Source organism: Bubalus kerabau, chromosome 7, assembly GCF_029407905.1.
Source record: "Bubalus kerabau isolate K-KA32 ecotype Philippines breed swamp buffalo chromosome 7, PCC_UOA_SB_1v2, whole genome shotgun sequence".
In the NCBI taxonomy this organism is placed as follows: domain Eukaryota; kingdom Metazoa; phylum Chordata; class Mammalia; order Artiodactyla; family Bovidae; genus Bubalus; species Bubalus kerabau.
Window position 1 is genome coordinate 15,428,154 of NC_073630.1, and position 23,127 is coordinate 15,451,280.

Below are 23,127 nucleotides of genomic sequence, written 5' to 3' on the forward strand. Positions count from 1 at the left end.
CTGACCTCAGAGGAAAGCTGCAACCACATTTCACAAACACTAAAACGTTAAAAATAAAAATTTAATTGGTTTTAGAAGTGTATATCGCTCATAAAATCCCCTTATCTAGGATAAGAGGAAATAATTATTAACTGAAGAAAAGGTTAAAGTGAGACAAGAGAGTAATGAAAAGTGTGTATGCACTATGTTGGGAAATAAAAGGCACAAACCTAACAGATACTCTTTCACTTTTTTGGAGCTAGCCTTCCTTTAAACATTGATGTAACTTTGCCTGTGGCTATCTGAGTGGTCCACTTGTCTCCTAGGATGGAGAATAGCACATCAACCTTCCGGCCAGGGTCACTGCCACCTTCCCAGCATTGTTGGTGGATTTTGGAGGAAGTCCACGCTAACACTATGAACAGTTAAAATGTGTTTGGAATTTAAATGTATAGGCTGTCTATGAACTGTCTTCCAGAAGTTAGACTTTACTGTACTTCATTACACCAACTGACAGTAGACTGGCATCCACAGAAATGAACTCATTCGATTTTTTAATTCTTTCTTCATTCAGATTTCTTGACAGATTACAAAGGTATTAGCCAGGGAGCCACACTGAAATAAGATTTAATCTCTGACTTGGGACAATGTACGTAACCTCCTCCAGATGCAGTTTCCTCACCTATAGAGAAGAGACTATAATGACCTTGCAACTATGGTCATTATGAAAAATCAACTGAGATAATGGGATATCTGAGATGGTTTGATTATTTTTATTATTATTTAATGAAAGAGTCGTGTCTGTGTTGAGCAGTGTATTCCCCAAAAAGAGAAGGGCATGCAATTAAATTAAAACATGATCTTCCCGCTGAAGAGTTCCATGGTTCTCAAATGGGGGGGTATTATTGACTCTTTAGGAATTTTTTTTAAACCATGGTGAGTATTCATAGCTATTAAAATGACAGGGTGCTGCTGACGCTGCATGCCTAGGGATTCTGAAGCTTCTAAATGCAGAGGACCCCCGTCTATCACCAAAAATATTATCTCACCCAAAATGCAAATGCCACCACTATAAACAGTCTAGCAGAGGGGACTGACAAATGAAATAGCTAATATAGTAACAGGAAAGTAAATGCTATAATAGATGCAGTGAGAGCGTCATCGTCATCAGTATCATCACCGTCATCATAATACAGTGACAGCTAGGCACAAAGTGCCTTACAACATCATTTCATTTAAGTCTTAAACCATAAAGGAGAGAATTATATATCAGTGCTCCAACTTTAATGGTTATAAGAATCAAATGGGGATCTTGTTAAAATGAAAATTCTGATGCAGTCCGTTTGGAGTGGAGCCTTTAGAACAAGTCATCAGCTGACCATACTGAATAGCATGAATACAGTAGCGTATTGAATGCATACAATTGTACCTACCCTGATGGTGCTCTGCCCACAGCCCCTGAGACACTTGTTAGCTTCCCTGCTCTCCCACCCCAACCCCACCTCTACCCCTACCCAGGATTTACTCTGAACCCTTGTACCTGCCCTTCCCTTAGAAAGAGGATTTAAGGCTCCTTGGAAATGCTTTGCCCAAACCCATTTCAAGCTGGAAGTGCCTGAAAGTTTAGATCTCCCTGGAATAAACTTCAGTGAAGAACTGATTAGCATAAGAGCACGAAAACCCATTTTCTTTGCCAAGTCAGGGCAGACTCTGAGGCATCACTTCATACACTGAGTCCTCTTATAGGACTGAGCTAAAGTTCCTTCCTTCTAGACTTTGCCTAAAATCACACCCTCACTTGCCTTTTCCCCACCCCACTTCTGTTCCTGCCTCTGAAGTTTTTCATGTAAACACTCCCTTAATAAATCCCTTGCACATGGAGCTTCCCCTCAGTTTCTGCCTCTGGAGAACCCAATCCTGACATGTCCTCAGCTCCTCTCTTTTCCTCTATTCATACATCCTTTTGGCTCCTCCTTCAAATTACATCCCCAATTTACCTTCGTTGGAATAGCCCAGTTTCCATGAAACTGGCCTTGAATATAGGTTTCAGAAATTGTGTCAAAAGCATTGAACTCCTACCTGAAATTATAAAGCCTTAAAATGAAAAATTCACTGGGCTTTTAGGATAGTTATTCAGAGTAGCAAAGCTTAGGCACATTACAACATCTGTAATAAAATTTTGCTTATAAAGTTATTAGGGAAGAAAAGTTTAAGTCCAGTTGAAAATATGCTTCTTCATGTATGAAATGAGTTGCCAGTCCAGGTTCGATGCACGATACTGGATGCTTGGGGCTGGTGCACTGGGACGACCCAGAGGGATGGAATGGGGAGGGAGGAGGGAGGAGGGTTCAGGATGGGGAACACATGTATACCTGTGGCGGATTCATTTTGATATTTGGCAAATCTAATACAGTTATGTAAAGTTTAAAAATAAAATAAAATTAAAAAAAAAAAAAAAAGGAAAAAAAAAAAAAATAAAAAATAAAAGCTAGTTTTTATTTTATGGGAGAGGCAATAATACATCATAATGCATACCTTGATGTGCAGAGGCATAGAATGAAGAGTTAGAAAAGTTTAACAAGACACATGAAGAATGGCACACTGTGTTACAGAAAACATACAGATGAATTTGTGACAATAAGGAGGCTGAAAGCAAATTCTAGGGAACACAGGTGAAGAATCAGACTCTAAACACCTGTTAGCCTTCTAGGTCACTGGTGAAAGGACAAAGGAAAGTGGATGATGGGTCAGTCTTGATGGCAGACAAGATTTTGTGCTATTTGGATACATTAAGATTGTTCAAGGTAATTTTAAATGACTTAAATATCAGAGAGCAAATGAGAAACATGGTTACAGGTTGACCTTCCTCTCTGGATAAAGGTCAAGTTATATTGCTGGAAAGATCATCTGACTTGAACTATGAAATGGTGTGTTTTCATTTTATTCAGAACTTATTCATGTGTCAAATTTTAGAAAATGTTATAAAGATGTTGGGAAAAAAATCTTGATATATATGTTTCATATTTAAAAATGTAAAAACAGTGAAATTCACATTCTCAAAGAGTTGTAAACATTTAGAAGGTAAGATATGAAGCGTTTCATCTAACCTATCAAGACGATCTGAGACAACGTTAGTTTAGATGTATGACTATTTCCTCTAACATTTTCATGGTATACTCTCAGTTCCATTGTGGGCATTTGGGGTATAAATTCATTTTTCATTCATTTTCTTCACTTTTTAGACATATAATTTAATACAATTTCAGAGACCTCATTATGTTATCATTTTGTCCTCTCTGCTCCACTTTTTAAGTGTTACATCTTTCCTCTTTGAGTGCAGATGAACCAAATAATAATGACCTTGTCAGTCTTCTGATTGACATATATCTAATGTCTTATTTTAACTAGATCTGAATCAGTGAAACAATTCTAATAAAGCATGTATGGTAAATATGATAAATAGGCTCATTTTAGTAGAGGAAACTTGGAAATGGAGTTCATTTACTCATCACCTGGTTTCCTTGTGCTACGTCTCAGGCACATCACCACACCCACAACAGTAACTTAGCTCATATCTCTGTATCTTTTATCACTAAAAGATAAAAGGCCCCTATTGCACAATTCTTTTAAAGTACTTTGAGTGAAAATGAAATATTTAGATGCCTTTTCTTATCCCTTCTCTTTGAAACAAAAGAAAGAAAACTTGTGCTGACCGAGCGTCTGCTGTGTGCCATGCACAGTGTTAAATGTGTTAAACAATGATCGTATTAAACAAGGCAGACTGGAGTTGGTCTAATGTGACCGGACTCTGTCCTCCCTTTATCTTCATAACAAAGCTGTCAGCAGCTGGGACAGCTGCAAACAAGATTGCTACAGGGTAGCCATGAATCTATTTAAGAATCAAGACTAACTTGATAGATGAAAGGGATTCTTTCTGCCAGATCCTGCTTAGAAAAGCAGAGACTATCCTTTAATATTACTGATGCTGGACTTCTTTATTCTACAAAAGGATATCCAGTTCCCCTTTATGTGATTGCTAAGAATAGGGTGTGCTAACTTTTTAGTATAGCTCTAGTATGCTAAATCAGAAATAACTCTCCTTCTGAACAGAACTTTGGGAGCTTTGCAACACTGATGGAACCCTGCACCACTGCAGAAGGTTAGAGTTCCACGTGGAGAAGGCATTATGGAAACAATTCAGGGCTTAGAGCCAAACACATATAGATATGAATTCCAGTTCTACAATTTGCTAGCTAAACTTAGCCAGGCCTTAGTATATTTATGAAGTAGTGAATTTTTTTTCAGGACTCTTTTAAGAATTAGAGAAATCATGGGCAGTTCCTTGGAATAGAAGTGAAGAAATGAAGTCGCTCAGTCGTGTCCAACTCTTTGCGATCCCATGGACTGTAGCCTACCAGGTTCCTTTGTCCATGGGATTTTCCAGGCTATAGTACTGGAGTGGATTGCCATTTCCTTGGAATAGAGTACATACTTAATGTACTCTAATGTACTGTAATGATTGGAAGAGGATAAAGGTAGGAAATTGTAATTGTGTATCTTTGGCTGTGCATTGCCCACTTGAGCATGTGCACAAGATAAGGAAATTTGGACAGTGCCTTCAACTCACAGCTCCTATTTAATGCCTACATTTTCTTCAAGGAGGAGCTTCTCAGGTGGCACATTGGTAAGGAGTCATCTGCTTCCTGCCAATGCAGGAGGCTCAGGAGACATAGCTTTGATCCCTAGGTCAGGAAGATCCCCTGGAGTAATAAATAGCAACCCACTCCAGTATTCTTGCCTGGGAAATCCCAAGGACAGAAGAATCTGGCAGGCTACTGTCCAAGAGTTGCAAAGAGTCGGACATGACTGAGCCCAGACGTTTCCTTCAAGGCTCTGGCTTTGCCACCCCACACTGATCTCTTGCAACATCACTTGGCTTTCCTGTAGTATAAATTGCATGCAACAACATGTCAGGAAGCCTGTGTTAAATACAGATTTTGCTGTTTACCATGTGACCTTGGTCGTCACCATACGACCTTGGCCAAGTCAGTACAAGTTCCTGAGTGTCAAGTTCCTTTTTATTAAAAATTATTGTGAACTTGTATTGAGGATTAAAAACAATAAAAATGAAAGGTGTGACAGACCTTAAAATGCTTAATAGATCATCTCAGTTATTCATGGCTGTGTAAGAAATCACCACAAAAAAGTCATGAGTTAAAACAATAATGATTTATTATTTCTCGCAGTTCCAAAGTATAGGCTGAGACCAACTGTGGAGTTCTTCAGCTCAAAGTGATGTCTGAGGCTGGCTCCTTCCTTCACTCACCAGTCTGATGCCTTAGCTGATGTAGAGGAGCAAAATTTGCCACCCAAAGTGTGTCTCTTTGGGATGAGAATTAATTTAGGCTGATTTTTTTTTTAAGAAACAGAAGACTGGGGAAGTCTTTTTTTCTTTCGACCTCCCTCTCAGCTGCTTTAAGAATTTAGATGAAGGCTTCCTTGGTGGCTCAGACAGTAAGGAATCTGCCTGCAATGCAGGAGACCCGGGTTTGATCCTGGGTCGGGAAGATCCCCCTGAAGAAGGGAATGGAAACCCACTCCAGTATTCTTGCCTGGAGAATTCCATGGATAGAGGAGCCTCGTGGGCTACAGTGCATGGTCTCACAAAGAGTCGTACACAAATGAACGACTAACACATACACACCTGTTCTGGAACAGAGCTATCCCAAAGATACCTACAAAGAATAAGGGCTAGTGGTGGAGGAGAGACCAGAGTCCACTCTCTCATTGTTATTGCATGGCCCAATAAACATTTGTTTACCAAACAGTTTTATTTTCTATCTCCATATGAATTGCCTTTGCCCCCTTTGAAATCCCTAAACCTCTACTCCCAAGATTTTCTTTGTCTTTAGCTGAAGATGATGTTTAAAACGAGGATTCTGGCCATTTGGGTGAGTTACCCAGTTTCTCTGGGTCTCTCTCATGTGTATATGTTTTTAAACTTGTGTTTACTTGTCTTCTATTAATCTGTCTCATGTCAATTTAATACTTAGGCCAGCCAGAAGAACCTAGAAGGGTAGAGGAAAAATTTCTTCCTCCCTGACACTGGCATGGCTGACATAGGCAGGGCCTAACTGGAAGGGGGATATATTTATTACCATGAGTCTTCTCTGGGAGGGTAGCCAGGCCATTTCACATGGTGGCTCAGGGGTCCTAAAGAGGCTCTTCCAAGAGAACAAGCTTCAAGCCTCTGCTTGCATCAAGCTTGATGAAGTTCTGTCAGTCACAGGGCTGGTCTCACAGCCCCCGTGTGAGGTGACTGCACAAGAACATGGCCACTGGGAAGTGTGGGCCATCAGGGCCCCCAGAGTGACACACCAGCGTAAGTCTACCACACCAGTGTAAACAGTCAGTGATATTCTCACCCCACTTCTACAGCACTGCTCTGCTTTTCTTTGTGGTGGAGGGAGGGGAATGTGTGTTGTATATATTCTGTCATCTTATTGTTCCAAGGAGATTACAAATTGCTTGGTAGCAGTCACTATGCTCTAGGGTTATTTCGTGTTCTCACAAAGACAATATTGTAGTATGTTGACTTTGGAGCCTCTGCACACTAGGTCCAACTCCTTCCTGAATCTGCCACTTATCAATTATGTTGTCTTAGGCAGGTTACATAACCTCTCTAAGCCTCAGTTTCCTCATGTGCAAAATGGAGTAATAATAATTTCTTCCCTCACATGATCATATGAGAATTAAATGACCTACTACGAGGGGACAAAAGAACAGCTTCCAATCCAGAATAAACTCTTGTTGTCGTTCTTGTTCAGTCTCCAAGACGTGTTTGATTCTGCAACGCTATGGACCACAGCATGCCAGGCTTCCCTGTCCTTCACCATCTCCCAGAGTTTACCCAAGTTCATGTCCATTCATTAGCTTTTCAATTATAATACTTTTGCGTAACTATTTTAACACATATTTAACTGTTAAATAAACTTTAAATGTTAATGTTATGATATTTTATCGATCTAAAGATAGCCTGGTGAACTGGTTTAATTTGTGTCTGATTTCTCATCCCTGAACCCTACCCTAACACCTCATGAAAGGATGAATTTCTTGAGTAATTAATATGGAAATATTTTACAGCCTCAAAAATTGTGAGAAGCGTTTACAAATAAAATTAAATAAATTCTGTATTTTGACATTACATTCTGACAATTAAGGCTTTAATATTTTTGTTCACCACTTTTCCCGATTAAAAAAGGAGGAAACTACACTCTGATTTAGCCTCAGATTGTGTGAATCTTTCACCATTTTTTTAAAAAAGGAGGAAACTGTTTTGGTTATATCCTAATCTTTAGAATTTGAGTAGTCATATTCGATAACGTTCAGTTAAATATGTGTTAAAATAATTATACAAAAGTATTATAATTGAGAAGCTAATGATATTTATTGAAATTTTTTGTAGACTTTACTTGCCTGTAATGCTCCATGATACAAAGTTAACAAAACATGTAAAAATTTTAGTGTGTATGTTGAGACCTAAAGGTACTCTCTGAATTATATTCAGGTTATTCCTGCCAGTATGCTGCCCTCTCTAGAATTTAACAGAATTACTTTTGAACAAGGGATATAGCTGGCAGCATGGAACAATCGATTTTCTACTCGCATTCTCTCTTTTCCACCCAATGAATTTTACTGCCTATGGGCAGCAACAGTTGTACCCTCTAATTCACTCCACTATTCTCTTCACACCCACAAACAAAAGTCTACTGACAAAGAAAATAGCTTCATTTAGGAGAAAGATAGGTGAGGTTAGGACACAAAGGATCAGGACAATTAAGAAACTTAAATATTAGATAAATTTATTTAGCAAACTAGCTTAATTAACTTTTGGTACGCCATATGTATTTGAAAACCTTTAAAGTATTAATTTTCTGTTTTGCATTAAGAACTATTAAATTCTCCATAGATTTTTCAAGTCCATGTAAGGTACAAATTAGTTAGCAAACATGTTTGCCCTTCTTGACTTTTTAATGAACCTGTATTGCCAGTCATTTGCTGTAAGCGCACTTCCTTTTATTTTTTTCTCTTGATCCAAGCATTTTCTTTAAGACATATGCTTTCTACAGGAAAAATAACATACATGCATTTTAGTGTTCAATGTATATTCAAATGATTCATGTATTGCTGGAGGGGGCAGAAGATCAGATGAAAAGTGTTAAGAAAAGAGGAAAGATACAATTTTTTCTGGTAAAGGAAGCATGAAAGAGAAGGAAAATGATGAAACAGATTGTTTCTATTTTTCTCATTGATCTAGGGAAAATGGAAGTGTGTTCAAATAGCCTAGACCTATGTTTTAAAATAGGAAAAATGGTACAAATCAGAAAATTGCTTGTCTTCCTCCAAAAAATGCATTTTTTAACCATTATTTGATTTAGTATATATAATAAGATGATGCTATTTTTTCTTTTATCAAGCATTTATTCGGTATGTCCTATATGCTTGACATACAACCCTTCAAATATCTTAAAACCTGGTGTGACAGAGAAATGTGAATGAATGAGTGTAAAAGCAGTTACAAATTTTGTGAAAAGTGTCTGTGCTTTGTGATGGGGAGATGGACATCAGAGAATTGTCATAAAAACATTTATAAAGGAAAAAGTACTTGTAAATTCAAAGGTAGCCACTAAAACCCCACAATGATTAAGGAATTCTTTTAGCTTAAAATGTTAAGCAAAAGAGAAATTTGAGTTAACCAAAGATAAAGCAAATGATAATTTTCCTCCAAATGAAGTCAAGCTTTATCATATTAAGGATGATAATTGAAAATATTTTTCATGCATTTATCAAAGACTGTTTGAAATTTTATCAGGAAATGTTTTCTAATTTTGTAGAGAAAAAGCAGTAACAGAACCCCCAACTTGGCACCTATGGGCTTCCTTCATGGCTCAGATGGTAAAGAATCTGCCATGCAGGAGACCTGTGTTCGATCCCTGGGTGGGGAAGATCCCCTGGAGAAGGGAATGGCAATCCACTCCCGTATTCTTGCTTGGAGAATTCTCCGGACAGAGAAGCCTGGCAAGCTGCAGTCCATGGGGTCGTAAAGAGTTGGACATGACTGAGTGACTAACACTTCCACTTTCAATTTAGTGCTTGTTTTATTCATTAAACAAATACTCATGTGACTTCTGCTGTGTATCACCTACCACATGAATTATTGGGAATAAAATGTGAAGAAAGAAAACTAGAGTCCCTGACCTCATGGAACTTAACCGTGAATGTGAACCAAATATTAACCTTAAGTCTTCTGTGGTGCCTTTATGAAATCAAATAATACGGGCCAAGAAAACTCCTGTGCTTTATAAAGTGTGCAAGCCGTTTTATCAGCTTTCTGGAGAAGTCCTAATATTGTCAGGGAGCACATTTGCATTTAATATCTACTTAACTCAGGTCATATTGTTTTCTGTTTTGACTTTAAGAAGAAAATGTGATCGGTAATAACAATAAAATGGGCACAGTTATTTAGCAGGGAATGTTTATGCCAAGAAAATTACAGAGGCAGATTAAGATTTGCAAAGAGATGGCATTTTTCCAGTAATTGCTCTCTGGATGTCTGTGCAGCAGGTTTGATTCAGGGCCGGCTGCTGTTTGAGAGCTTCTTTCCCTTGCAAAGAGAGGTCTGCTGCATCACCTAATGATGTTTTATCTGCTCTTCTGTGGTTTCACTTAACTACCATAGCAACACGAACAGTGCCAGCCCACACCGCCATCAACATTCCGGGGAAGGCTTGACTTGCCTTTACAAGACCGCTGCCACATCTGCTGTGGAGCTTTTCCAATTCATCAGATGTGTATTTTTAAAAACTGCTCTCCCAGGGAAGAAAAATAAGTATTTGGGAGAGGGTTATGGTATTTTTCAGCCTACTGTGCAAGTTTTGATTGCTTTATCACAGGGGCATTTCCAGGTTTTGTGGGGCCTAAAACAAATTACAGGAAGGAACACTCTTTTAAAAAAAAATTCCAAATTATATATTCAGAATTAGATACAAAAGTGAATATTAGAATTTAAAGGATCACATCACATTACATACATGTCTCATACAAGAGAGCTGATACACACCTGAGGTATCACAAAATCCAGGAAGGTAAGCTTGCATTGTTTTAATTGACTGTCAGACACATTTCTGTAATAGCTTTCCCCTCTAATTTCCTATGTATATACTCATTGATTTCCTCTTTATGAAGGACTTTATAAGATAATTTTCTGTAGCAAGATTAGAAAGATAACTCAGTCTTTCCACTACCATGGTGATGAAAATCAATTTTTTTTTTTTTTTTTTTTTACTATTGACAGTCTAAAATAGCTTCTAGCTTCACAGCTCATTATTGGTTATGACATGCAATTTTTAGAACTTTTGCAAAATTTTGGAAATCCTCAATCAAGTTCACTTCACATATGAGCTGTCAGATTTAGAAGAACATTTCACAGACTGATTGCGGGTCTGAATATTTTGAATTTTCTCCTCAACTGCTCACATTGTTCTTGCCTGGGAAATTCCTTGGACAGAGGAGCCTGGAGGGCTACAGTATATGGAGTCCCAAAGCACTTGGACATGACTTAACAAGTAAACAACAGCAACAACTCACATTGTTACAGTGTCAAGCACCAGAGGATACCATCTTATCACAGTACAGCTTCTGACCCTGCACCATTTAGTCAGGAGCTTAATAGTTCACTCTGATGGGAGGTCAGAGTATTCCAGGCCTGAAAGCTATAACTTAACCATCTATGGAAATGACTGAAAATTACCTTAAAAATGTTCCTTCTAAATTTACTTAAAATATTTCCAAGTCAACTGCCCCATGCTGCTGCTGCTGCTAAGTCGCTTCAGTTGTGTCCAACTCTGTGCAACCCCCATAGATGGCAGCCCACCAGGCTCCCCTGTCCCTGGGATTCTCCAGGCAAGGACACTGGAGTGGGGTGTGATTTCCTTCTCTGCAACTGCCCCATAGCCTGATGCAAAAAAATACCTAGGCTACTGACCAAAGGAAAATATAATAGAGGGATAAGTCAATATAGAAGGCAATAATGGTCTTAACTGACAGCAATTAAAATATTTTAATTTTGCCAGCCCACTGAGGGATCCTGACCCCTGAGCTCTGTTAGTTTCCCAGTGAATCTGCTTCTGCTTGTGATGCATACACTAGACCTCTGCACTTAGACTCTGTCTGGTCCAAAAGAAAGTCACCATCTCACAAGGTTTAGTTAACATTCCTCTCAGGCATCCTCACTCCATCCTGCCTTCATTTCCTTTAGCCCAGTCACTTCTTTATCAGACCAAAGACTGATTGATCATAAGACAAATAAGACTTAGAGGCTGAAAAGATGTGCAGGCATCATTTGGACCCTCGCCAACGCTCTGATCTATGTTCTTGAGTATTAAGGCTTTCCAAAAATTATCTTTCAGAATAGGCTGAGCTTGTATCTCTGAGATTTCAGATGTATTTCTTCCTTTACATTTTATATTTGTAGAAGACACATACAGAACTGAGATGTACAGTGAATATGAAAGAGAATGAGCGCCAGTGACTTCAGTGGATATTGATCAAAACATTTTTTATTTTTGCTGTGTGTGGTGGTAAGATTCCTCAGTGAAATGCTGCCAACATGTGCTCAGCACAGTCTCTAAAACATTAAATGAAACATAATACTGCCTTATCACTGAGTGAATTGAACATGCAGAAGATGGTGGGAAGCGTTCATTAAACTGTACAAATGGACTGTTAGTTTATTCTCTCCTCTAGTTTTCTACCATCAAAAGCCGAGGGAGAAAGATACTAATATGATGATGCCGTAGCATCCACTGACAGCACAGCAATTGTTCCATTCTGAGCATTTTGAAAAAGAGCCCCTGTTTTTCAGGCTTGTCCTTCAGCCACATATCTTTAATTATCTGAAGTGTGGAGTAAGACTTACAAGACAGATGTGAAACAGTATACTATTTTTTGTGCCTGGCATGAATGCTTTAGGTGGTTTTTATGTTCACATGTAATACTGTCATATTTTAAAGGAATGTCACCACTTTCCTTGGCGCCTTTTACAATCACTCTAAAAAGCATTGAATGCTTAATTATTAGAAAGCCAACAATGAGGAAAGTGGAAAGTGAGTTATGTGAATCAGGGAGGAAGAAATTTTTCTCTGCTCTTCTGGGTTCTTTTGGCTGGTCTGAAAATTAAATTGACATAAGTTAGATTAATAGGAAAAAAATTACATCCACGTTTAACAACACATACACATGGGAGAATAATATATATACATGGGAGGGCCTCAGAAAACAGGATCTCACCAAGATGGCTGAAACCCTCACCTTAAATATCATCTTAAGTTAAAGTCAAAAGAGGATTTAGAGTAATGGTTTGGGACTTCAAAGGGGAAGAAGACAATGTACATGGAGATGGAAAACCAGATACTTTGGTGAACAAATATTTGCTGGCCTTGCAGAGACAATAATACACAGAGAGGAATTTTGAAAGTCTTTGCCAGTTTCCTCACTAACTACATACCTAGTTCCTGCTGTAGTTATCCGTGGTAATACTGTCTTCCTAGGGCAGGTCTTCTGTCTGTGTTCTTTTAAGCAATTAAGGGAGAGGTCCAAGATTCTCCCCAAGTCTTTGCATTATTGATTGTTCTTAGTGGGAATAATCTGCATGACAAAGAGACATTTTGAAGTAGTGAATTTTGTTCCGCTACAGGGATATCATAAACCAGAACTCAGTGTGTATCCCAGGACCTCTGTATTGTAGTTGACCAATCAATCCCTAAACTATACAGCTTTTATATCCATAAATATGTCTTAGTAAGTCTGAAAATATAAAATATTTTAAATTGGTACTGTTATGAAAAGCAAGTGTTACAGAGTAATAGAACTAACTCCAAACTCTATTTTTGTTTGTTGTACAATTTGTTTAAACTGGAAAAGATTTAATGTCCGACCTACTTATATATAGGTGAAAAAACTGAAATCTAAGGAAGTTAAGTGACTTGTCCTAAACCTGCTACTGTTAGTCAGGGCTAAATTCCAGGTCTGCTTATCAGACCAAGGTTTTTTCCCCTGAAATATATTTTTCTATCAAATTTACATTGATGACTCATTTTATGTGATTGACAGTCAGCTTATAAATTACACCAGGCAGTGTTCATGATTTTCTTAGACATTCCTGTTTTAAGATGGTACCTTATTCTCTTTTGCTCATAATAGATGAATATAGAAATTCCAGCTCTTAAAAAAATAAGATTATGTGGTTGAAATGTTTCATAAATGCCTGTATAAATTCCCTGCATATTTTTGTGCTGCAAGTATTGGTTTGCTACTGTTGCTATAATAAATCATCACAAAAAGTGATTTAAAACAAGACACGTTTATTAGTTACAGTTCTGTGGATCAAAACCGTGAATGGGTCTTACAAGCTAAAATTAATATGGTGCCAGAGCTGTGTTCTTCCTGAAAGTCTTGAGTGGAGTTCATTACTCATCTTTCCCAGTTTTTGCAAGCCACCACATTCAATGGCTCGTGGTCTCTTTCTCCATCAACATAACATCTTCCAGTCTCTCTGTCCCCAACTCTTCTCACAACCTGTCTAAAAAGGCCCTTGTGGTTGCATGAGACCCAGATGGATAATCTCACACCCCATCTCAAAATCCTCAATTTAATCACATCTACAAAGTTTCTGCCATGTATTCTTGCTACCTCTTCTTAATATCTTCTTCTTCTGTTAGGTCCATACCATTTCTTTTCTTTATTGTGCTCATCTTAGCATGAAATGTTCCCTTGGTATCTCTAATTTTCTTGAAGAGATCTCTAGTCTTTCCCATTCTATTATTTTCCTCTATTTCTTTGCACTGATCACTTAAGAAGGCTTTCTTATCTCTCCTTGCTATTCTTTGGAACTTTGCATTCAAATGGGTATATCTTTCCTTTTCTCCTTTGTCTTTAGCTTCTCTTCTTTTCTCAGCTATTTGTAAGGCCTCCTCAGACAGCCATTTTGCTTTTTTGCTTTTCTTTTCCATGGGGATGGTCTCGATCACTGCCTTCTATAAAATGTCATGAACCTCCATCCATAGTTCTTCAGGCACTGTCTAGCAGATCTAATCCCTTGAATCTATCTGTCACTTCCACTGTATAATCATAAGGGATTTGATTTAGGTCATACCTGAATGGTCTAGTGGTTTTTCCTACTTCTTTCAAGTCTGAATTTGGCAATAAGGAGTTCATGATCTGAGCCTCAGTCAGCTCCCAGTCTTTTTTTTTTTTTTTTGCTGACTGTATAGAGCTTCATCTTTGCCTGCAAAGAATATAATCAATCTGACTTCAGTGTTGACCATCTGGTGATGTCCATATGTAGAGTCTTCTCTTGTGTTATTGGAAGAGGGTGTTTGCTATGACCAGTGCATTCTCTTGGCAAAACTCTATTTGCCTTTGACCTGCTTCATTTTGTACCCCAAGGCGAAATTTGCCTGTTACTCCAGGTATCTCTTTGACTTCCGACTTCTGCATTCCATACCCCTATAATGAAAAGGACATCTTTTTTGGGTGTTAGTTCTAGAAGGTCTTGTAGGTCTTCATAGAAGTGTTCCACTTCAGCTTTATCAGCATTACTGGTCGGGGAATAGACTTGGATTACTGTGAAATTGAATGGTTTGCCTTGGAAACGTACAGTTGATTCCTCAGGCTTCGTTATTCTTTCTCAGTATTGCTTTGGCTATTCAGGGTCTTTTGTGTTTCCATATAAATTGTGAAAAAAAAAAATTTCTAGTTAAGTGAAAAATGCCATTGGTAGTTTGATAAGGATTGCATTAAATCTGTAGATTGCTTTGGGTCATATAGTCATTTTCACAATATTGTCTTCCAGTCCAAGAACATAATATCTATGTGTCATCTTTGATTTCTTTTGTCAGTATCTTATAGTTCTACATACAAAAGAAAGGTCTTTTGTCTCTTAAGGTAGGTTTATTCCTAGGTATTTTATTCTTTTTTTTTTTTTGCAACGGTGAATGGGATTGTTTCCTTCATTTCTCTTTTTGATTGTTCATTGTTAGTGTATAGGAATACAAGGGATTTCTGTCATCAACTTTATATCCTGCTACTTTACTAAATTGATCAATTAGTTCTAGTGATTTTCTAGTGGTGTCTTTGGGGTTTTCTATGTGTAGTATCATGTCATTTGCAAGCACTGAGAGTTTTGCTTCTTCATTTTCCTGTCGTTATTAATATTGCCCCCGTTCTTAGAAATTCTCTCAATGCTAAGAGGAAAAAAGATAATAATGATTCTCATTGGATGTGTTTTCCTCTTTGCTTGACAGACATAGTCCTTGATACTTTACAAACCTTGAATCCCACAACAATCAGATAGTTTTATTATGCATATCTTACACATGAAAAAATAAGGTTCAAAAAACCTCAATAATTTGAGCAAAATTACCTGCATAGGAAGTGGCAGAGGTCAGAATCAGACAATATCCCCTTTTCTTCCAGTTTTCTGAAGTCTTCATCACAAGGTCCATTCTGTCCTAACCTGTTTTCCAAACACAGCTCTTCAGTTTTCAGTTCTGGATTCACCTTTAGGCTTTTGCACTAGCAATTAACAGTTAATTCATTTCATTCAAGCTTTTTGTATGCAAACTTCAGAAATAACAACAATAGCAACAATTAGAACTTCAAAAGTTTGACAAGTAGTGATAAAAAGAGAAAACAAGCCAATCAACAGACAAGACATCTGTAAACAGTGCTACTGGATTTAGAAACCACAGGAAGCAGATGGAAAATGTTGAAACATTTCTAGAGACAGTGCAAAAAAAATCCTCTATTAAATAGAAGAAGGTTTTAGGATTCTGGTCTTAGATCACAAATGAAACAAAAACAATTATAGGAAAACATAAATGTTTGTGAATAAAAATATGTCCAGAAATTCCTTGACTTATTAAATGGCATTTCCTTGGGAAGTATGTATTTTTGTTGAGTATTTTGAATAGAAGGTGCTAGCCCTCTAAAGTCTCTTGGCCTTATAAGGTAACTATGCAAGTAATCAAAAAAAAAGTAAAATAGAATATTGTTGCCATGTTTATTGATAAACAAAACTAGGAAAAAATAAAATGAACATTTGAATAATGGCCTTTAATACAGGAGAGCTTTTAAAAATGCTTTCCTCTCTTCTTATTCTTTTATGTTTTCTTCTGCTGATTTAAAATTTTGCTCTTTTATATAAGGAATATTTCCATTCTTGTATTAATTGAGCTATTTTCTAGTGTTTAACTTTTTCCTTTTAATTACTTTGTAAGAGAAAACAAAATTATTGCAAGGATATACATGGACTATGCATCTTTAGTAGGAACTGATAGAAGATTCTCTGAAATTTTTGCATGTGCTAGGACTCTCAGCCTTCTAATCTTACTTTCATGCTTTCCCTTGGTGATTTTATATTAAACAGTGAGTTTACTAACATCTGTTAAAATAGTGATAGCCAAACCTACAACTCCAGAGATCCTACTCCTGAGCATTTTTCTAATCACCTATTGTACTTGCCCACTTGGACCACTTGAGTTTCCCTAGTCATCTTAATTTCCACATGTCCCAAACCATGTCCCATTGTTTCATCACTCTTCACCACAAATCTGGCCCTCCTATAGATAGTAGCCAATCTCCCATTCTACCAACAGAAATTCCAGGGTCATCCCAGATGGTTCCTTCATACTCAGAATTTAACTGGTTGCCAAATCTTAAACATTTCTCATACCCTTCTCCTTGTCTCTGTTTCTTCTGTTCATTTATATTATCTCTATGTCCAGACTCTGAATTCCTTTCAAATCATTATCCCTCCATCATTAAGTAGTTTCTTAAAACTAATGTCCTTCCATGGCTTGCCCTAGCTTTCAACATAAGCTTAATAATAATGATGGTTGCCATTTTATGTTTTTTACATGTTGTATGCATGTCTAGAATACTAGACACTTGATGTATTAGTACATATCTTTGCATTACTTCTCATCTGTCATCAATCTTGTAAGACTGATATTACTCTAATTTTACATATGGAGAAGCTGAGGTTAGGAAAGCTTAACTAACTTGCCCAAGACTAGTGAGCCCAGTTCATGGTTACCTGGGGCTCAGTTGTAGGATGGCTTGGCAGCAAAGCCTTCTATTCCACTGGTGTGGTGTTTAGTCACTCAGTCATGTCTGACTCTTTGTGACCCCATAAAGTATATAGCCCACTAGGCTCCTCTGCCCATAGGATTCTCCAGGCAAGAATACGGGAGTGGGTTGCCATTTCCTTCTCCATATTCCACTGGACCTTTGCTAAATTAAAATTCACAAAATCAGCACCTGGGCTTTTCATAATCTGTAACAATCAATTGCTGAGCCTCCCTAGCTTGGGTAGTTGCTTCAGAAAGACCAAGATATTTGATATGCCTTTTTCTTTCTTTCTTCTCTATTTTTAAATTTCATACATATGCACCTTTTCAAAAATTACTCAAGAATACATTCAAGTTATTTTAAAAATTCAAATAAAGAAGAAGTAATTAGACTAAATGATCCCTCCTCTACACAGTCTCAGTCTTCTCCCAAGAGACCTAATCATTCTCACACTTCAGTCTTGACTGTGAATTCATTTAGTCTAAAGACTTGGATCTTGTCTGCTCTGGGAAGTTTCCTTCTAGTATTTCTCTTTATTGATTTTGCTCTTTACCTCTGGAACCATGGTAGAGCAATCTCTGTGCCACAGATTACTCTGGCATCTGGTAAAGCTTCTGGAACTACTCTTAAAAGTGTAAAGTTATAGGATTATAAAGAAAACCAATTATATTAAAATTCAGTTATCAAAATACTAAAAAGCACAATATAGTAATATAATTCTTTGTGAAGGCATCAGTAAAATGATCTAGCAACACATTTAATAGGTATCTAAATTCTGAAGTAGTGGTAGGCATAAATTACACTTTGAGATGTGTAGCATCTCATGCATTGCTCATGCAGCAATGTCTGCTGTCATGTAAGAATATCCGTACTTTCTGTTGATGATAAATTCACAGGTACTCCCAGTACTACTGTGATTTTTGCCTACATTCATCATTGAAGAAGGAATTATTAAATTCAGTTAGAGTATATTGAAAAAGAGGTAATTCATTTTCCTATCCAAGGACTCCTTGAAATCTATCCACATCCTCATGTTAGTATCAACTGGGATTTAGAATCTCTCTCTTTCTTACATTTCCTCTGTACTTCTCCATTCTCTGTCTTTTTATACTATGTTCTAGGATTAGCTTTCTTTTTAGATATTTTATTCCATTGATAAAGTTAACTATTTTTGTTGTAGCCACGCGTTCCAGGAAACAAACTCACTCAGGACAGTGCAGATAGTGGAGTGCAGTTAATTACACCGGAGGGCCCAAGGCAGAGTCTCCTCTTAGCCAAGGACCCCGACCAGTCTTTGTGAAAACCTTATATACTCTAAGTGTATAAGTTTCCCTGAAACTAGTCTGAACAAAGGAAAAAGAAAGATACAGTCAAAGTTAACCCATGATTCATATGCCTTAAGCCTAGGTAGTTAACAGTGGACAATTATCAATAGGCTTGTGGTCATACCCCAATAAGCATAATAGAATGTATGATTCTATTCAATTGCATAGATAATTAGGGTATTCTTTTAGGTGATGAAGACCCCTCTTCCTTCCGGGGGCCTGATTTTCCAGTTGGTATGTCGTTTCCATAGATACTGGGCATATAGCTCAAAGTCCAGTCCAGCCCAAGATGGAATCCTGCTTTCAAGATAGAGCCTGTTCTGTTTCCTCCTTCATATTTTCTACCTATTATGCTAAAATTTAATATTTAAAATAATGAGGAAGTTACAGATAGAAGCATTCTATCATTCAAAGTGAAGTTTCCAAAGGAAAGAGAAATTCCTTTGAGGTAGATATAGACTTTTTGAGAAAACTGGTGTCAGGAACACTTTGCATATCACTAAAAGGAGTTATTAAATTCTTTGTGTAACACTAGATAAATCCAGAGAAGATCCCAAAATCCAGAGATGGTAATCCTAATTTAGCCTTTGCTATTACTTTATGTTTAGTCTAGAAAACAATTCAGTAGTCATTCAGTTTGGAAATGAAAATATTCATGAAGCTACCTTAATGAAAATACTGAATAAATAATGATCAAGAACTCTATAATAGAGTTATATTGATGTTATATAATGAATGATAAGGGGTGATTTGTCCAAATAGAATTACTGCATAATGAAGAGAAGAAGAAGATGAAGCAAGAAAGAGGTTAGGGAGAGAGAGACATGGTTTTCAAATGAATAAAGCAAGAACATTTGCAAAATAAAGCAAAACCCACAGGGACCAATTGAAATTTCCTTTACCATTGGAATGGCAAACATGTTCTTTATACATGTTCAATATGTTCTAAACGTTCGCCTCATCTTTCATTTCCACTCATATCATCAGTTCCGTTCAGTTCAGTTGGTCAATCGTGTCCAACTTGATATCATACCAAACTACAAAAGATCAGACTGCAAAGCTGAGGATAACCTGCCAGCCTAAAGCTGACAGACAAGGCTGATCACCAGTGTCTCTCTCCCAGTGACAGCGCCTATTCTTCACATCCTGTGCTTCACAATAGCTATTCAAGGAAGAAGGCAAACAGGGAATTCATCAAACCCCAGAGTCATTGTCCATTTTTTCCCTCCTGGCCATCAGCTAATGCTCTCCTTCTGATCCATACTCACCCATCAGCGCCACTGAAATCAGTGAGCGACTTGAAAGGCTGCGGTTACACTCGCAACTGCCTTCCTCCTTATTCTCCCAGTGCTGTTGCTAGGAAGCCCAAGGCCTGAGCAGAGGTTTAAAATATTTACATTCTTTGACAGTAAATAAAAACCAAGATAGTCTCCCTCAAAGGCATAGATTTGGGGCTTCTCTGAATAAATCAGGAAATCTAAACTGCTTTATAGCTGGACAACGATCTGCCTTATCCAGGCTTTGCGTGAGTTTGATGCGGGATGAACTCTCCAGCAGTTTCATCTTACACATTATATATGAAATGGAGTCCCAGTTTTTCAGCCAAGATTTCAACGATGTTCTTAATTTTTTGCTTTGTCAGAGGTGCTATCCATTCTTCTCCGTGATGTCATGTCATATCCTTTGGGACCCAACTTGACTTTGATCTTTTAGGAAGCCTTACAGGAGCAGCCAGGCTACAGTGCCCCCCACAAACCCTTCACTGTCAGCGGTGGGAGATGCTGAGCAGTTAGTTATCGTCCCTCTTATGATACCCTGTTGTGGTTATCGTGACATCTAATGAAATATTTAACTTTTCCTGGGTACAAATAATTTTTTGCCTTCTTTTCACTCATCACATAACTTTTCTACAACTGGAACAAGTTCCAGTGTCTGTTACTTAGGAACAAAGCCCAGTAGCACTGCTGTTTACTTGCTGCATTGAATTTGGGCAAAATATTGATCCCCTCTAATCTTCACTCAGTTCTAATATTTGTAAAATGAGGATAAGAATAATACTTCCTCCAGAGGTATTGTAAAAATTAATGAGACGATGAGTGGTAAGCATTTTGCACAGAGTCCTCCTGCTTGGGATACAGAAAGAACTCAATAAAAATATGTGTGTGGTTATTATTACTCTACCATTGTCATTCTCTTGAGAGCTCTCAAAGTGACTTACTCCTGATTTCTTTATACTTGTAAGCCTTTCACTGCCCTAGAAGTTTGCACAACTAACTTCCCTCAATTCTTCCTGGTGATTAATATCACCATAAAATATTCTTCTAATATTCTGCAATTCCCCTGCTATGGTAAGAGAGGAAGGAATTTTCCTCTATGCTTCTAGGTTCTTCTACCTAGGCTAAAAATTAAATTGGTATGAGACTAACAGAAGGAAATTAAATAAAAATTTAATAACATATATACATGGGAAAGACCTAGGAAAACTGAGTAACTCACCAAAATCATTGAAGCCCTCACCTGAAGTACCACCTTCAGCTAGAAAACAAAAGAGAATCTTGGGAGGAGTGGTTTGGGACTTCAAAGAGGAGGAGAGCAATTCACATGGAGTTAGCAAAGCAGATGTTTGGTAAACAAATATTTGTTGGACCATGCAGTAACGATGGGGGTCAGAGAGGAATTTTAGGAGCCTTTGCTAGATTTCCCACTATCTACATACCCAGTTTCCCGCTGTCTACATACCTAGTTATATTTGATGGTAATTCTCTTCTTGAAACAAGTCATTTATCTACATTTTTTAGGCAGTTACTGGGAAGTTCAAAGTTCCTTCCCGAGTCTTTTGGGTCTTGATTGTTTTCAGCTTGAAATAATCTGCACACTAAAGAGACATTTTGGGGTGGCAGGTTTTGCTCCCCTCCATTCTTAAGCCACTTACATTTCCATGATAAGATTATATGGAATACAAGTAAATTGTGCCGATTATTGTTTGCTAACCAGATAGTGATGTTAATAGTGAATACATCTATCTCTTTATTGATCATCTGTTATGTGGCAAGTCTTGTGCTCGATATTTGTTTTCCTTGCTTTATCTCTAATGTTTGAAACTCTACAGGAAGTATGTTATGACATTCATTTTACAAATGAGAATACTTAAATCCCTGGTAGTTAAATAAGCTATTTATTTTCATTGAAGATCTATGTGGCAGAAAGGAGTTTGAAATGAGATCTGTATCCAAAACCTATGCCCTGCTCTCTAATTACCTCTTACCTGGTATACATCATCTACTCCAGTATTGAGCCATTCAGAGGAAAATGGACTCTAGTAAACCTTTATACTATACTTTTAGAAATATAGTAATAGAATATGTTTAATGCATAATAAATTATTCTTAGGATGCCACTAGTACTATTCCTGTGATTCTAGTTTGGATCTCCTAAAAAACAAAATTTACTTAAGAAGGCCCAAATTACCATTTTAAGGTATTTTTCCAGATGCAAATAAAAATCGCAATGCAGTGTTTTGTTTTGTTTCACAGTATTAAGTGGTACTCAGTGTTTTATTTAGGAAGTATCCAATTTAATGTAATCAGTTAGGTGTTACTGGTGAAAAAGTGATCTGTCTCATTCTTGGATGTTAGTTTCAATTAGGTCAGATTTAATATGTCACATGGATGTTTATGAAGATTTCTACATACAATATAATTGAATATTGATCTAATTTATAGCTGATAAATTTAATTTTTAAATATATATCAGTATTTAATGTGCTTGGTTTCATAATTGCCATTTTGGTTCAATTTTTAGGGTAGAATTTGATTAAAAAATAAATTGCTCATAGGCATGAAGAAAATTACAAAAGAAAACTATCAGTAGGCAGTGAACAGATGTATCATGATACAGAAATAATCACATTTTTTACAGCAACAATCTAAAATGAAAATATGTTTCAAAGAGATATGTTAGTTTTGTTTAGGTAAACATGGGATTCTCAGCTTCATTTAATTAAACAAACAATAACAAAGAACAGGCATATAAGGCTTCACAAACTCAAAGATTTTTAAAAATGGAATGTTAGTCTACTGAACCTTTGCTTTTGTCATAGAAACTAATTTATGTGTTTTTGGATCAGCTGTTACTTATATTCCTATTTATGATTTTTATGTTTCCATTTTGAAAGTCTGTAGCTCCAAAACAGGAGAAGGCAATGGCACCCCACTCCAGTACTCTTGCCTGGAAAATCCCATGGGCGGAGGAGCCTGGTGGGCTGCAGTCCATGGGGTTGCAAAGAGTCGGACACAACTGAGTGACTTCACTTTCACTTTTCACTTTCATGCATTGGAGAAGGAAATGGCAACCCACTCCAGTGTTCTTGCCTGGAGAATCCCAGGGATGGGGGAGCCTGGTGGGCTGCCGTCTATGGGGTCTCACAGAATCGGACACGACTGAAGCGACTTTGCAGCAGTAGCAGCAGCAACTCCAAAACATCATGATGAATGTTTTCTGATTTTCTTGTTGATAGGGAAGCAGAATGCAAGAGACTCACTAGTTTCTCCAAGGATGTATTAGGAGTTGATATATTTTAAGCTTATACAGAAGATTATTTTTGCGTGACTCATCCATAGAATGAATTTGAATA

At 37.3% G+C, this 23,127-nt stretch overlaps 1 protein-coding gene across 3 annotated transcripts in view; it reads left to right on the forward strand.

Moving 5' to 3' along the window:
* The window catches only part of GRID2 (glutamate ionotropic receptor delta type subunit 2), a 640,427-nt gene that overhangs the window by 486,688 nt on the left and 130,612 nt on the right, over positions 1 to 23,127 (forward strand). The window lies entirely within an intron of this gene.